Source organism: Anser brachyrhynchus, assembly GCF_964034855.1.
Source record: "Anser brachyrhynchus genome assembly, chromosome: 17".
NCBI lineage: Eukaryota > Metazoa > Chordata > Aves > Anseriformes > Anatidae > Anser > Anser brachyrhynchus.
This window is the reverse complement of record NC_137710.1, coordinates 935,709-952,234: the sequence shown is the minus strand read 5'-3', so window position 1 is coordinate 952,234 and position 16,526 is coordinate 935,709. Positions and strand designations below refer to the sequence as shown.

General features: G+C 58.7%; 1 long non-coding RNA gene across 1 annotated transcript; it reads left to right on the top strand.

Moving 5' to 3' along the window:
- The first annotated feature begins 3,154 nt into the window (after positions 1-3,154).
- On the top strand, positions 3,155-16,230 carry LOC308179204. Its single transcript, XR_013940278.1, has 3 exons — positions 3,155-5,251; positions 9,075-9,145; positions 11,627-16,230. It is a non-coding gene; the product is annotated as an uncharacterized lncRNA (long non-coding RNA).
- The last annotated feature ends 296 nt before the right edge of the window (positions 16,231-16,526 follow it).

Below are 16,526 nucleotides of genomic sequence, written 5' to 3'. Positions count from 1 at the left end.
ACCTGCCTCACGGGGCTGCCGTGGGTGTCCCCATCCTACTTGTTGAGGGACACCCCTCGGAGCCGTCACTGGGGCCGCCCGTTGGGTGCACACGGGTGCTTTCACAACTCAGGTGGCCGTTCAGACTGATTGGGTGGCCACTAAAAGCCCTGGGCACCTCCCGCACCCCCGCTCCGGTCAGGGGACCATGCGGCCGCCTCGTTCCGTCAGCACCTTTACAGCTCCTGCACCGTCCCAAGAGCAGCCGGCATCCAGCCCCTGCCCTTCATTAAATGCTCCCAAGTCTTAATTTGACTGTCTGAGAGCTTGGGGCTTGCGTAATGAAAGAATAAATAAGAACGACCTTTCATTTGATTACATTTTTTAGACGTGGAAAACGCATCGGCCGGCTGGTGGTGCGGAGTGCCGAGCTTTTTGGCGGTGTTGAGGAGGAGCTCGAGGCCAGCCCGATGCCCTGCCACTGACGGTTCACCCAGCCCCAGCCGGGCTCGGGGACACCAGGACGGCAGGAGACAGCCGCGGGCTGGGGATGGCGCAGCGCCAGCAGCGGCCGAGCTGGGCACGCGGGGCGGGGGCGGCTTCCTCCCAATTAGCTCTGATTGATATTGCTGCAGCGGGCTGGCTGCACGGCTGTGCCCACGCGGAGGGATGCTGGGCGGAGGGATGCTGGGCACGGAGGGATGCTGGGCACGGAGGGATGCTGGGCGGAGGGATGCTGGGCGCGGGGGGATGCTGGGCACGGAGGGATGCTGGGCACGGAGGGATGCTGGGCGCGGAGGGATGCTGGGCGGAGGGATGCAGGCGCGGAGCATGGCGGGAGGCGAGGCCGAACCTTTCTGCCTCATTGCCATGGCAACCGCGGGAGGCAGGGGGCTGCTGCGGGGGCTGCGCGGGGCGCTGGGGGTGCCGTGCACCCTATGAGCAGGGCTGAGGCTGGGGTGGCTGCGGAGCTACCCCGACACCCCCTGAGGATGGACAGGTGGGGGGGGGCCGCTGTCACCCCGCGCCCCCCCAGCCGTGCCTGGGGCTCGGGGCACCCGTAGCCCTGCAGGCGGGTGGGATGCCAGGAGCTGACCCCAGCCCCAGCTTGCCCCAGCAGAGGGGTGCATCCCCCTGGGAGCACGGGCCTGCTCCTGCCCTGCCTGCAGGGCAATGTGCGTGCTGCCCCTGCCCCACGCTGCCCCTGCCCCACGCTGCCCCTGCCCCACGCTGCCCCTGCCCAGTGCCGATGGAGCGAGCGAGGCGGCTGCAAATCCCCGCGGCAGCAGCTATGCTCTGCATGCTGGTGAGCGTGCCTTGCAGCACGTGGGAGACAGGCGAGATTTAGTAGGCAGGATGCTGAGAATTTGTGGATCGGCTGCCTGCTTGATGGCAGAGGAGTCGGGGAGCTGGAGGGAGGCGGCAGCCGGCACCGCGCCAGCTCCAGCCCCGCACCCGCGGCTGCTGGGGCAGGATGGGCAGAGATGGGCACCCTCTGCCCGGTCCTGAGCCCTGGGCCCTGTGACGCCAGGGCTCGTGTCACCCTGCACCCAGGGTCGGCAGCATCCCCCTGTGTGCACGGAGGGGTGCGTACCACCTCCTGCCCCAGGGTGGGAGAGGAGCCCTGCACCCCTGCCCTCCCACCCCTGCCCCAGAGCTCATCGCAACCCCACCTGCCCACGGGCAGCGCAGCCCCTGGGAGCCGCAGCATCCCCTTGCTGCAGGACAGGGGGGATGGGGACAGGGATGGGGATGGGCAGGCACACCGCAGGCAGGAGCAGAGGGCGTTCCTACCAGGTTCTGAGCAGACAAGAAGGGGGAAGCACAGCATTTTGCAGTGCCACAGGAGACCTTCATGGTCAGAGCCCAGAACTACCCAGAGCCAGGCAGCACCGGGCAGGTAGAAGCTGGTCTGCTCCTCAGCCCCTTACTTTGACTGCCCATCCCTTGCCCACAACCCCCTCGCTCTCACCTCCCTGCATATTCTTCCCAGACACCTTCTAGAACTGGTATTAATGATGGTTTATTTCAAGTTTTCAGCCCACTTTCTCCCAAGAAAATATTTATACTGAACTCCATTTTCCATTTCTTTTCAATTACCACCGTGCCTGATCACCTCCCCACAACTCTCCTCTTTAGCCATAAACACAAATCCTATTACCTTTTCTCTTTCTGTGTATTTGCCCTTTGATTTAAGCTGCATTTTCTCCCGTTTTCATCAGTTCTGGACCTCTCCTGCTGTATATCTCCCAGTTTATCTACTTTCCAAAGGCCTCCTCTTATTTCTCAGGCCCTGATCAATACGGCTGCGGAGCCGGCTGGCAGCTCTTCTCCAGCGCTGCCTGTAGTTTTTCTTGGGGGACTTGTCCAGTATTTCTTGTTAAGCTTCTGTCTCAGCTTGTTCCATTTCTCATTAGGTTTTAGCACTGGCATTGTAGTATTTCTTGTATTTCCACGCTGCCCGCTGGATCTCTTGTAATTCTTAATGGCGAGGCTTAAAGTCTCACTCTTTAGTGGACTCCGGAGCCCGTTCTGCCAGGATTTGAAGCGGCAAGCAGCGTGACACTTTTATTTTCAGGTGGAGAAAAGCATGTCTCTGGTTCCAATCCAGGCCATGATTTTTTCTAACAAAAGGGGCAGCGGGGATTATTCCTGTTTTATAGCTGTTATTCCAGAGGACGTATTTACCGGGTGGAGGCGGCGGGGGCTGGGGGCTCTCCTGGGGCAGGGGTGCATGGCAGGGACCCCTGCGTCCCCCCCAGCTGCCCCAGAGCCACCCACGCACCCCCTGGGGCCAGGGCTGACTGGCCAGCACCCAGGCTGTCCTGGAGGGTTTTTTCCTATGCGTTCCTCTCAAAATGTTCCTTCTGAGAGAGAAGCTGGTTTTAAAATACACCCCAGCTTCCCAGCTGTCAGGAGCCAGCAGATGTATTGCTCTCCATGGCTGCATTTCTGAGTATTAAACATGACGCGCAGTAGCCACCGCACAATATTTCCTCAGATGCCACTGCACCGCAGGAGCCAAACAGTGTCCTTTAAAATAAAACCAATTTTTCCTGTCTCCTCCATAGAATAGTCTTATTTATATACACTCAAACAGCTGTTACTGCAGGTTAACCAAAGGTTGTAAAAACATTTTTCGAATGCCCTTAACTTTGCTTGGTTTGTTATTGAAATTGTTAATCTTGGGGTTTGATTTTTTCCCTATCAGGCTGGTGTAAAATAACCCAAATGAGCCCTTCCCTGGCCACGCAGGGCTTCGTGCCCGTGTGTGCATGTGCACAACGAACGCCTCCCTGCCGGGGCTGTTTTGGGCTCCGTGGCAGCCCAGGACACTTTGTTTTTCACCATTGAGGCTTTTCTGACCTTGCAAAACTCTCCTGATTATGTCGATGTCTTCTGTTGCCTTGATTCTCCTCTAGACCAGGACAAATGGGATTTGCAGCAATTAAAACCACTTTCAGCTCATTTCCAATTAATAGTATTTTAATGTTCATACCTGAGACTCACTCTCAGCTTAATTGATCTCATCTGATCATCTCATCTGCAGGAAGCAAACTGAGTGCTGCAGCAGGGTGCACGCTTCCCTGCCCCCCGGCCGACAGGCTGCGGCTGGAGGCTGCCCGAGGCTGCTCCCCCAGCCCCTGCGCGGTGCTGTGCAGGGGGATCCAGTGCCGAGTGGTGCGGTGCTGTGCAACGTGGTGCTGTGTGAGCAGATCCAGTGCTGTACGGTGCGGTGCTGTGCAACATGGTGCTGTGTGAGCAGATACACTGCTGCGCGGTGTCAACTGTGCAACACGGTGCTGTGCAATCTGATCCAATCCTATCCAATCCTATCCAATCTTATCTAATCTAATCTAATCTAATCTAATCTAATCTAATCCAATCCAATCCAATCCAATCCAATCCAATCCAATCCAACCCAACCCAACCCAACCCAACCCAACCCAACCCAACCCAATCCACACTTCCCCATCTAATCTCCTCTTTTCCTCCCCCAGCCAAGCGCTCGGGTGGGCCCCTTGCTGCCTCCACCCCTCTTGCAGCTGCCCTGCCCCTGCACCCAGCACTCGCTTTGCCTCCCGAGCCCCTCAATAGCCCCCCGGGGTCCCCACCACACTGCCCGGAACGCTCCCGGCTCGCTCAGCCCCTGCTCGTGCCGCTCGGAAGGGACCCGCATGGCCGATGAGTGATGGGCGTCCTCCCCCGTCACCCCGGCACGCCATTTCCATGCAGATGATTCTCCACTCTAGGCGTGGGAAACCAGTGCTGATGAAATCCAATCTCATCTTCAGCCCGATTGTGATAATTTGCAACGAGCTAAGGGAAAGTGAATTATTATTAAATGCAAATAAAAGTTAACTGATGTTGTTTGGGAGCTGCTCCGTGCCGCAGCACCCCATAAATCAGGGAGAGGTTTAACCCGGGGTCGTACATCACTGCAGGCAGCCACCACCCCCGGACACTGCTGCTGTCCGGAGCTGCCCGGACCCCCAGCCACCGTCCCGTGAGCTGGAGCCTGGAGCCGGGATGGACCCCCCAGAGAAGGGGGGGGGGGGGGGGGCGGCGTGGTGGTGCCGCAGCCCCCCCAGCCCCTCGCAGAGCTGCGGGCATGTGCCAGGAGCTGGAGGGGGGCCCCTGGATCCGTGCGCAGGGGCGAGTGCCCGGCCGGGGGGCAGAGGCACCCGAGGTGCACGGAGGAGCAGGGAGGCACCCGGAGGTTTTTATGTCACTGTAAATTGTCTACCAATCAAAAGGCTGACAGAGATGTATTTTTAGACGCTGCAGCACAATTAAGTCTTCTTGTTAGTCTCAGGAGGAGAAAGAGGTTGTTGGTTTACTTGCAAATGCTTGAGGTAATTCTCTAATGGCTCCTCCACCATTACACAGACACTGTTTTCAATCTCTTATCATATGTAATCCCTAATGATTTCTCTGTTATGTCCTGTTTTATTAAAGCGCCATTGAACTATAGCCTATTGATTTAGATTTCACAGACAATTGAAATTTAAATTGACTCCAAATTGAATGTCTCCATGCAATCTGTGTTCTGTACTAAAGATAGATAAAATGCTTCTATTTTTGATAACAACTTATAGCAGAGACACATTTTAATTTCGAAAAGTGTGGAAGGGAGTCATGATTTCCATGACAATGTCAGGCAGCCGGGACGGCTGCACTTGTCGGGCGGCGCTTCTCTGACCTGCACAGGCATTTCCCATCGCCCAGGGGCTCGGAGGGAGGCGGGCAGAGCCCTGGCAGCATGCTGCAGGTAAGCGTGCATGCTTTGTTTTGGTACAATTCAGAGAAAAAAACCGAGCTGATGCCATGTGGGATGTGGAGCATGAATTCCTGAAGGGCTCCCAGCTCGCTGAGCACGAGCCGAGCAGCCTGCACGTGGGTGCTTGGCCACCGGGATGCTTTTCCCTGCACGGCAGCGCTCTCAGCACCGTGCAAGTGGGGGACGGGGCGAGCAGAGAGGCACGTGGCTGGCACAGCGGCACGCAGCTGGAGCATGGCACTGGGGATGAAAACCCTTCAGGGCCCCTAAACGTCTGCCCTAAATGTCTCCTGCATTATTAATAGCTTCTGGGCAGATCTGCACAGATCTGGCTCTAGCACCAAAAGCTGAAATGTTGGAACTCCCCCTGGGACGCAAGGTCCTGGGGGCATCAGCCCCGGAGCTCACAGTGCTCTGCTCCCCTGGAGCTGGCCCACACCTGGCTGTGGGCGGCCAGCACCATGCACCTCGTGCACTGTGCACCTCGAACACCACGTTCCTCGTGCACCGTGTGCCTCACGCACCGCCCCGTTGTGCGCAGCCCAGCCCCGCCGCCCGCTGGGTCTGACCGGGGAGCAGGATGCCGGGATGCTGCTGGGCAGGACCAGCACCGGGGAGGCAGCTGGCCGTGGGGGCTCTGCCCGGGGCCCCATTTCCAGGAGGAAACGGGAGGAGCAGAGCCTGGGCCCAGCGCCGTGGCTGCCCACTCCCCATCCTGGGTGTCCCCATGGGCTGCTGGGCGAGCGCAGCCATCCCACCTCTGCCTCCCAGGAGCACGGCTGCCTCGGTATAAATAATAAAGAGTTACAGGCTGCGATCTGCCACAGACTCTACTTATATGCCTCCCGCTAGTAATAATGTCTGTGTTACAGCCGACCTTAATGCCAGCAAAGATAATTCTTTCCGTGCAATGAACTGTTTATTGGCTGATGGATGCAGCCCGGTCACGCGGGGCGATCCCTGCCGACCTGCCAGCCCGCGGAGCCCCCGGCCGGGTGCGGGAGCGTGGGGGCCCTGCCGCGGCCGGAGCATCCCCAGCTCCCGCGGCAGTGCCAGCAGCGTGCCCGGTGTAGGACGGGCACTGCCTGCCTTGTCGGTGGGTGAGGGACCACGAGCACCTCAGCGCCCTGGTGCATCCCCGAGCCCCAGCGCTGGCGGGGGAGCGGCTGGGAAGGCTGAGCGTGGCGGGGGGGAGATGCCGGCCCCCCGGCGTCCCCAGCTCTGCCGCCTCCTGGCACCCTCGTCTCCAAAGAGCCGCGGGGCCCGGGCACTAATTTGGAGTTCAGATTGCCCCCGCGTGCGCGCGCATGTCGATGTGTGTGCACGCATCGGGAGCGGCATCTGATAAAGTGTGATACGTTCCAGGCTTTTAGAGACATTTACGTTTAATCTATGGTTTAACATTCCTAGCGGGAATACTTCACAGCTGAAGAATGTTTTCCCCAAGCCTTTAGTCTCATTTCTGACATTTCACCTGTCATATTATGTGCTTTTCAGGGGAGCGAAATGGCAGCTTGTCTCCTTAAAAGCAATGGACACACTGTTTGTCAATGAGATGAGCTCTGGGCGCAGTCCCGTGCTCATTTAGAAACAAAATTCACCTCAAATGGTGTTTTCAACAAATAAGCCGCCTTGCCAGCGTCTTCCCAGCAGAAGAGTGGAGGCCTTTGGGTGCGTTCAGCACGGCGCCAGGAGGGCGAGGGGAAGGCCTGGCTGCGGGGTGGGCGCGCTGCACGGCTCTGCTCCAGGCACAGCACCGGGTGCCGGGTGCTGGGTGCCGGGTGCTGGGTGCTGGGGCAGGACACCCAGCCAGTTCTGTGAGTGTCCATGCTGGGAAGGACAGCCCACCCCAAACTCCTTGGTTAAAAAAACGGTGTGTCTTTAAGGCCCACCTAAACTCCTACAGCCAGCGCTGTCACCTAATTTATCAGGTTACTGCGGTTTTCTAAGAATGATAGACAGTAATTAAAACTAAGCTAATAACCTCCTCACTCTTGACATTTCTACAGGGGTTTTGTTCACCATTATCTACATATAGATTAAAAATTGTAATTGGACCAGAGATAGGGTTAGAAAAATCAACCACCTTCCAACTGATAGTTTGCTAGTGAGTGACACTTTGAAATTTTATTTAATCTGAGAAAATTGAGTTGAACTCAAGTAAAGTTGAGTTATCGTGAAGTACCTGCGTTGGTTAGGAAATGCACTTCCCTCCTCCACCAAGGCACCCGGGGGGAGCAGCGTGGGGGCCGCGGCACTGCCCCAGCCCTGCCTCGTGGCCAGAAGCCCGGAGAGCTTGCCCTGCGGGGGTTCCTGTACCAAGGAGGGATGTTGGAGCAGACCGATGGGCATTGCCAGCAGCCCGGGCATGTCGGAGTGCCTCGGGAGGCCCCTGCCACGCTGGCAGCTCACGGCACAGCCCCCCTCCCTGCCAGGCTTGCAGCTCTCCGCTGCCCGTGGGCATCTGGAGCACGAGTGCGCGGTGCTGCGACAGAGGTGCCCTCAGGAGCCTGCTCCGTGCTCCTTCGCACAGCTGCCAACTCCGCAGGGATCTGCCCTTTAGTGCTGCTGCTGCTGGGGGCATTTTGTCCTCCCGTCTTTTGCAGCGGGGCTTATTCACATGCCTGGGCACAGCGCGGGGCCCTCGGCAAAGGCTGCGCGCCCTCTGCACGGGAGCTGTGCCCCGGCTCTTGCTGCGGTGACGTTTCCCTGGAGCACCGTGCTGTGCCACCAGCACCCCCGAGGGGACACGCGCGGCCCCCAGACCCCGGCGCGGTGCCCCGCGGGGACGCGGCGAGGCGGCTGACACAGCAGGGCGGGCAGGGGGCAGCGAGCAGAGCCGCCGCTCGTGAATTTCCTGGTGGTGCACACAAAGAGCCCCACGGACCCGCCGAACCTCACCGCACCGCCGGTGGCTATTGCTCCGGTGTTATTTACAGTGATTTCTATTCCGATCCATGGCAATCCATGATCGCTATAGACACTTAATTATTACTGCAATAATTATTATAACACAGTATTAGTAATGGAGTAATGACAGCATTTATTTTAAACCATGACATATTAACTAAGCAGGGCAGTATTAATTGCAATGGTGAATTATCCTCATAGACACTATTTCAATTATTGTTTTGTCACTATTACGTTTATGACAGTAATAATTACATATCTAATACAGTCATTATTGTTAGATATACAGAATAAGTCTGAATAAATGCAGCAATTAAGGGATAATGTTCCTGGTGGGGAGTTGAGGAGCAATAAATGACTTTGGTGGCTGGTTTTAGTGCTGGAGCAAGGCAGGGACCCTCCTGACCGGAGAGGACCTTCGGCAGCGGGGCTGCCTGGTGCTCACGGGCACTCTGTGCCGCTCCGAGGGCTGTGCTGGGGCTGAGGGCTCAGAGCAGGGCAGCCTCCTCGCTGGCCTCCAGCCCAGCCAGCACGTTGCCCCGAGCCCCCCGAGACGTGAGCAGCCACACTGGGCTCCAGCCTCCCGCAGGGGGAGAGGTCCCCGGGCAGCCCGGGACGCAGCACCCTGCAGCGGGTCCCCAGGGGGATGCACCCTGCTCGGGGCCAGGAGGGACAGGCCTTGCCCCAGCACCGGTGCACGCTGCTGCTGGCGTGGGCACATCCCCTGCCACCCACACCGGTGCCACCGCAGCGGCTGCAGCCCCCCAGCTGGGGCCGGGCTGGGGCCTGCGCTGCTCCCCCAGCACCCCGAGAGGGGCAGGGGCTGGGTGCTGCACACCCACACAGATGTTTCTCTCTTTGCTGTTTTTCTCCCCTTTGTGTCTGCTTTTATTTTGTCTCCAAGGAAGTGAGATCAGCTCCAGCAATGGCGGCAGCAGCATCTCCAAGCAGCCTCAGCTGAGCCCCCAAGAGCAGGTATCACCAGCACCCGTGCTTCCAGCAGGTTTTTGTTCTCCCCTTTTTAAAGACTGGCTCTTGCCAAGGGGAAAGGAAATAAATGGCTTGTTAATTGAAAGCTTTGCTTAATACTCAATGTGTAAGATGCTATAACTGTTTTCTTTCTTTTCTATGCCTCTAATAAAAGCCTAATGAGATTTTTAATGTTGATTGTTGCCAGGGGACTGAGCCAGCGCGAGTCCTGGAGTTTGACCCCCTTTGCCCCAAACACTAACGCAGTGGGGGCTGCAGCCACCCCTCCCTCCCTGGCTCCCTGACACAGCTGCTGCTGCAGCCCGGCCCCAGGACCCCCCACGGTGCCCAGCCTGGGTGCGCAAAGCCGTGGGGCTGCCAACCCACCCAGTGTCTGGGGCTGCAGCATGCGGCAGTGCAGGGTGCGGTGGTGCGGGGTGCAGTGCAACGTGCGGCGGTGCAGCGTGTGGTGTTACAGCGTGTTGGAGCATGCGGTATTACAGTATGCAGCAGTGCGGCATGCAGTGTTACAGTGTGCTGGAACATGCAGCATTGCAGCATGCAGTGTTACAGCATGTTGGAGCATGCAGCACTGCAGCGGGCAGCAGTGCAGTGTGCAGTGTTACGGCGTGTTGGAGCACGCAGCATTGCGGTGTTACAGCATGCTGGAGCATGCAGCATTGCAGCGTGCAGCCACGGTGCTGCAGCATCTGGTGTTGCAGCGCGCAGCATTGCAGCACGCAGCATTACAGTGTGTTGCAGCATGCAGCATCGCAGCATGCAGCATCGCAGTATCAGCAATGCAGCGGCCACTGTTGCAGCGTGCAGCATTGCAGCGTGCAGCGCCACAGCTTGTTGTGGAGTGCAGCAGTGCAGCGTGCAGCAGTGCAGCGTGCAGCGTTGCAGCATCCAGCGTTGCAGCATGCAGAAGTGCAGTGCGACAGCCGGTTGCAGTGTGCAGTGTTGCATTGTTGCAGCGTCACCGCTGGTTGCAGCGTGCAGCAGTGCACTGTTACAGCATGTTGCAGCGTGCGACGTTGCAGCGTGCAGCAGTGCAGCGTCACAGCTGGTTGCAGCGTGCAGCGTCACAGCTGGTTGCAGCGTGCAGCGTGCAGCGTTGCAGCGTGCAGCAGTGCAGCGGCGATGCAGCACGCGGCGGTGCAGCACAGCCCGGCCCGGCGCGGCGCGGCGCGTCCCCACACGGTGTCCCTCTTCACCCGCCGCACGGCCGCATCCCGCCCCGGTAGCCGCCGCCATCCATCACCGCCGCCCCGGCAGCCCTCTGCCAGACAATGAGGGAAAATCGGCCTTTTCAGGAGAGCCACTTTGTTGTTTATACAAAGGAGTTTGGCTGTTAACACATGTAAGGTAATGGGATCCCCCACCGACTGCTTCCAGGGCCTTACGCAGGGTCTGCCTGATGGATTACCCACACCATTCATCTAAATTATGTCACAGGCAATAAGCAACTTGCTTAATCTGTCTAAATGAAGGGCCCGGTTGGCTGCTGCTGCCACGTGCTCGGCGCTCCTGCCTCGCAGCTGCCAGCAGCGCGGCCCTGCCGCAGCCCCTGCCCGCACGGCGCCGGAGCTGCCCGAGAGCCCCCGTGCTCCTCCTGACCCCACTGCCGGCTTTTCCCCAAATAAATCCACTGAAAGGACCTGCTGGGAGCAGGTTTCTGCGGGTCGTTCTCATCACTGCGACGCCAAGGGCAGGGGCTGCCCCAGCTGTGCTGGGTGCTGCACAGAGCCCAGCCAGGCTGCAGCCAGCGCTGTCTGCAGAAATGGCATGCCTGAACGCCTGCAGGGCAGGCTTTTCTCAAATGCCAGGAGACCTTTCAAAACTTTTTGCCTGCTTTGGCCGGCGTGGGCAGGTTTGGTTCTCTCTGTCCCAGCAGTGGCAAGCAGCGAGCCTGAGTGGCAGGGGTGGGCCTGACCTCAGCACACGCCTTTGGCTCCTCTGTGCCCTATAAACGAGAGGAGAGCTTCACCATCATCCATTCAGCCATTAGCATCTATCCTGCGCAATTCTTGAATAAGACAGAGATTGGCGTAGATGCGTGTTGATTTGCAGGGATAAAGATTAATTCTGCCCTGGGGCTCTGCGAGCGCTGCGCGCATCGCCTGCTTCCTGCGCCCTGCCCCTTGCTTTGGGCACGGGGCGGACGCCAGCGTGCAGGATCACACCGTGCTGCCGACGCTCCCTGAGGCAGGGCGCAGCACACAGCCTGCTGCTCGGGCCCTGCAGTTCCCTGAGCCCGAGGGCAGCAGGGCTGCGTGGCCGCGGTGCCCTGCCAAGGCTCTGCCGGCTGCTGGTGCCGCGGTGCCACGGGCTGTGGTGCTCCTGTGCCAGGGAGGCTCAGGGCGCAGCACCTCCCTTGGCCCCAAACCACCCAGGGCATCCCAGGCCCTCTCTTCAGAGGGGAATTTCCCGTGAGCTTGCTGACGCAATTTGTGCCACGCCTTACCATAATTATTTCTTTTACAGGACAGCAGCAGGGCTGGGCTGGCCCTGTGCAAGGAGCTGCCCCGTGCCCTGTCCTGCAGCTTTGGGGACTGGTCCTAAATCAGAGGAGGGCACGCAGAGCAGGGTGTGATGTGGTGGGAGGCAGCGCCGAGCTGCAGGAGCACTGACCCAAGGGTCACACGTGTGCAATGCATTGCACACACACGTGCATCGCACCGTGAGCAGTGTGCAGCCGCCAGCCAGGCCCTGAGCACCAAAACCATCGCAGCAAAGTCAAACAGCGAGGAAACCCAGGCTTTACTAATGGGCTTTGCCCATTACTAAGAAACTAAATGCATAAGGAAAAGAGGCATATAATTCATATTTATGTAAATTCTTCGTCGTGTCAGAGCTGCTCTGAATCTGGAGACACCCGCAGGATTGCTACAAGTGCCTGAATCCAACTCCTGCTCCGTCATCCGTCACGGGAAGTGTGAGCCCTTTCCCACACCCTGCTCCAAAAGGCCCCGCTGTCTCTGTCGAGGTTCGTACCGCAGTGACACGTCTGTCCTGCTGCCGGCCCACGCAGCCGGCCCGTCCCGGCTCACAGTGCTCGCAGATGTTGGCAGTGACTTCCTCTGGCTCTGCTTTCCACGGGGGACGAGGTGCAGGGAGAGTTGTCCCCCGCCAGCCCCACTGCCCAGGCCCCCGCCGGAGACCAGGCACTAGCGTGAGCTTGTGGTCGAGACGAAGACAGAAGGTGGGCGAGGAAGAGGAACCAGATTTTCTACCAGTTTGGTGCCAAGCTGATGACTGGACATGGTGGCTAATTTGACAAGCCACTCGGTCCTCCGGTGACGGTGCCTGGCTTTCTGACTAACGACGGCGGATGAACTCCCTGTTAGCGCAGCTTACAGTTGAATAGCTCTGGGCGATCACCCAATCGAATGCTCAAAATGTTGCAAAGTAAATTGTCTAATAAAGCAATAAAGTAAGGGCCTTGCTAAATGATTTGTCTTTTAACTATTGTAATGGAATTTTTTTAACATTGTTTTATGTAGGAATGCAAAAATTATTACAAGTAATTAGAGTCATTTCGATTCAAATCTCTGCTTGGGCTTGACATATTTTGCATACTTCCACTGCGTATAACAAGTCAGCTCATAAAAATGCAGGCAGCCTGCGAGCTTCGCAGCTCAGGCGAGAGCGGAGGTTGTCTAAACTAGCGGAAAACTGCCTTTGCTTTAGCGCAAGAAGGCGGGGGGGGGGAATCCAACACCACGTAAATTTATTTTGTCTCATTAGGGAGAAAGGCATGGCGAGGTTCTGCACTGCCGCAGAGGCGCAGCATCCCCGGCTCCCACGGCTCTGCTGGCCCTGGGACGTGCCGGCTGCTCCGCACAGAGGGACCGACCCGCAAAGGCACATTTTGTATTTCGCCCTCATTCCCCAGCCCCTCTGAGTATGCTCAGGCACCGGTGGCTTTAGGCACGTATTTCTCTGCCCTGTCTCAGAAGTGGGTGGTTTCAGCGGGAAGTCCCCAGGGCGCCGGGTGCGCAGCAGCCCCTGGCAGCAGCAGGGCGCACCTCACCTCGTCCAGCCGAGAAAGGCGGCGCTGCGGGGGCAGCTCTTCCTCTGGCTGCGGCAAACCCCAGCTGCCAGGTGGCAGGGGGCTTGGGCAAAGCCCTCCCGTGGGTGCCCCGCGCAGCCACCAGCAGCACCCCTCTCATCCTCCTCGGCGTGTCTGCGGTCTCACCACCAGCCTCGTAATGAGGCTGCAGCCCGTCGAGCTGTGGTGAGGCACCCTGACGCCCCAGGGCAGCTCCGCGGGCTCCCACCCAGGCACTGCTGAACCTCGCCACTGGTGCAGCCGTGCCAAGGGATGAGCGAGGTCGGAAGGGGCAGGAGCGCGGAGGTGACCTTGTCACCGAAGGACGAGGGATGCCACAAGGCAGTGCTCAGCCCTTGCAGCAGCAGCGCGACACAGAGAGGTGCATTTCTGCCCCGGGACCAGAAACCCGCAGTTATTACCCTGTCAAGCCTGGGATGGGGACAGCGATGGGGACGGGCACGGGGACTCGGAGCCGCTCAGCCGGGCTGGCTCCTGCTCGTGCCCTCCGCAGGGACGCGCCGTGCCTGACAGCGCCGTAGATCTGCTCCTGACAATCAGCTGGGATCTTTTACCCACCGCTTTATGTATCACACCCTGTACACAGCATCTCAATACCAGATCTTATTCTTTCTATTTGTCTTGTTTGAAAGCCCCTGTGTAAGAGAGACAATTTTTTAACTGTAAGATAGATTGCCTGGAGCTGTGCGACAGCAGGGATAGGGAGACAGGGGATGATGGATAACGTACAAATGATTAGAGGACAGGCCGCACAAATTCAGATGGAGAAAAAAAAGCTACCAACAGCGTCACGCCTCTCTTCTCCTTTGGTCAGTACCTTCACAGACGGGTGGCTTCTGGCCGTGGCTCCTGTTCTCCAGAGCTGGTGGGGACTAACACAGAGCCACACGCAGGGGATGCCTGCACCGCAGGACCCCTCAGCCCGCTCCGTGCTGCGCTCCAGGCAGCAGCATGGCCAAAAGCGGGCAGCAATCCCGCAGCGTCTCCTTACCCCTTCTTGTCCCACTCCTTGTCCCAGGGAGTCCCAGGGTGGAGAGGAAGAGGAGTGCCGGCAGGATGGAGGAAGGGCAGCCTGAATGGGTACAGGGGTGTGAGCTGAAGGAGATCCTCACCACCACATCGCAGCTGGAATGTGGCTGAGCTGGAAACAGCAGTGGGATCTCTGACACGGCCTCTGGGCACCACGGTGGGACCAAAATCTCTTGTGTGCCGAGGATGGCACACGGCCTCTTCCCCTGCACCAGCCTTCACGCTCCGCTACAAACCGCACGTGCCCCGCACCGAAAGGCGCAATGTGCGTGGTGCCACGGAGCTGCGGTGCTGCAGGCAGGGCTCGGTGCACGGCCCCGCTGCTGCCCGGGAGGACGGTGGCCGGGCTTGCCACCGGCGGGTGGCACAGAGCCCGATGCCCGCGTGCCACCGGCTGCTGCTGCGACCGCCTGCGGACACGAAGGCAGCAGGAGCTGCGGAGCCCGGCGGCTGTGCGGAGCGAGCTGCCAGCAGAGCAGCGCTGGGCTTTGGGTTTCCTCCACCGTCTCATTAATCCTGATTTACAGAAAAAGGCAGCAGGCTGGGGCCCTCTTAACAGGCTGTCCAGGCTGCTGATTTGCCTTCGCTGAAGACAACGGTGCCCCCGAGACGAGGCCACACTGAATTATTCAAATCAGCATCGAGGAAGGGGAGCGGGAGGCAGCAGCGTGGCAGCACGGCCACACTCCCACCCGTGCGCGGTGGCACAGCCCTGGGGTGTGCAGGGACGTGGGCTGCGGGCTGCCTGTCCCACCGGCTGGCCGGCAGGGACCCCCAAAGTGGGGAACACCCCAAGTCACCTTCCAGCTTTATTCACACCAGGAGTTCGCTGGCTTTGGGATTAACGTGACATGGAGGTGAGGGTGCAGACTTGCCCGGTGCTGTGCCCGGTGCCGGAGCAGCAGCGTCTCCCTGCCAGGCCGGGGCTGTCCACGCTGGGCGCATGAGGTGGCCGGTGCCACTGCTCCCCCTGCGCCTCGCCGCGCGGTCACGGCCCTGGGACCGGGCATCGACACAAGGATGGGAGCTCCCCATCTATCTGTGCACCAAATACAGATGCTAGCACCTTATTACACCTCTGTTCAGCTATTTTTCAACTTAAAGGGCTAATAATGCCTTAATAAAACTGTTTAATTACAGGAAATGTCTTTTATTAAACATAATTACCATATGGTTGCAAAGTACTTATGGCCACATTCATTATAAGGGAAAGTAAAGCTTCTCTGGTGACACCGGTGGTGTCTCTTATACGACTGCCTTTAAATTATTTCCACACGCCCCCACATTAATTGTTTCAAAACCAAAGGAAGGAGTTTGTCACCGGGCAGGAGCCAAAGCCTGCACCCCAGCTGCTGCCCCGTGCGGTGGCCGTGTCCCTCCCGCAGCCGGGGCTCGCCCCGTGCCCAGCCACCCGCGGGCTGTGGGTGCTGAGCAGCTCAGGACACAAGGTCCCTGCACGCGGGGGGACAGCCGCAGCCGAGCCCCTTCCCCAAACCCTGTTGCACGCTGGTCAGCAGCGGCCAATTAATCTATTACCCAGAGATACATTTTCCATTAGCTGCCGAATCACTGACTTCAAAGCAATTAGCACAAGTAATGAACTTCAGTGCTGCGGCAGCGGAGGGAGCTGTTAACTCCTTCTCCCCCGGAGGAGGAGCCAGAGGTGGGGGCCGATGGCAGCCCCCGCACATGGCGTCCCGACCTGCCTCGTGCTGTGCCCGTGGCGAGCGGCACGGCCGTGCGTACCCGGGGGCAGCAGCGGCAGCTCCTGCACCGCTCCTGCCTGGCACGGCCCCGCAGAGCAGATGTCCCCCTCCTTCCCATGCCTGCACGGTGCCGGCGATCAGCGCAGCCTACCCGGGTGATGTTCTGCACTGGGGACTTGTTCTGTCCCCGGGCAAACCGGGCGCGATCGCTTTGTGCGGGGAGCAGCACCGCCCGGGCACGAAGGCAGGGCCCTGCCCCGATGAATCGGGGACGAGAGAGATTCACAGATTCACAGATTCACAGATTTCTCTAGGTTGGAAGAGACCTCAAGATCATCAAGTCCAACCTCCGACCTAACACTAAGTACTCCACTAAACCATATCGCTAAGCTCTACATCTAAACGTCTTTTAAAGACCTCCAGGGATGGTGACTCCACCACCTCCCTGGGCAGCCCGTTCCAATGCTTAATAACCCTTTCGGTAAAGAAGTACTTCCTAACATCCAACCTAAAACTCCCCTGTCGCAACTTTAGCCCATTCCCCCTCGTCCTGTCACCAGGCACGTGGGAGAATAGA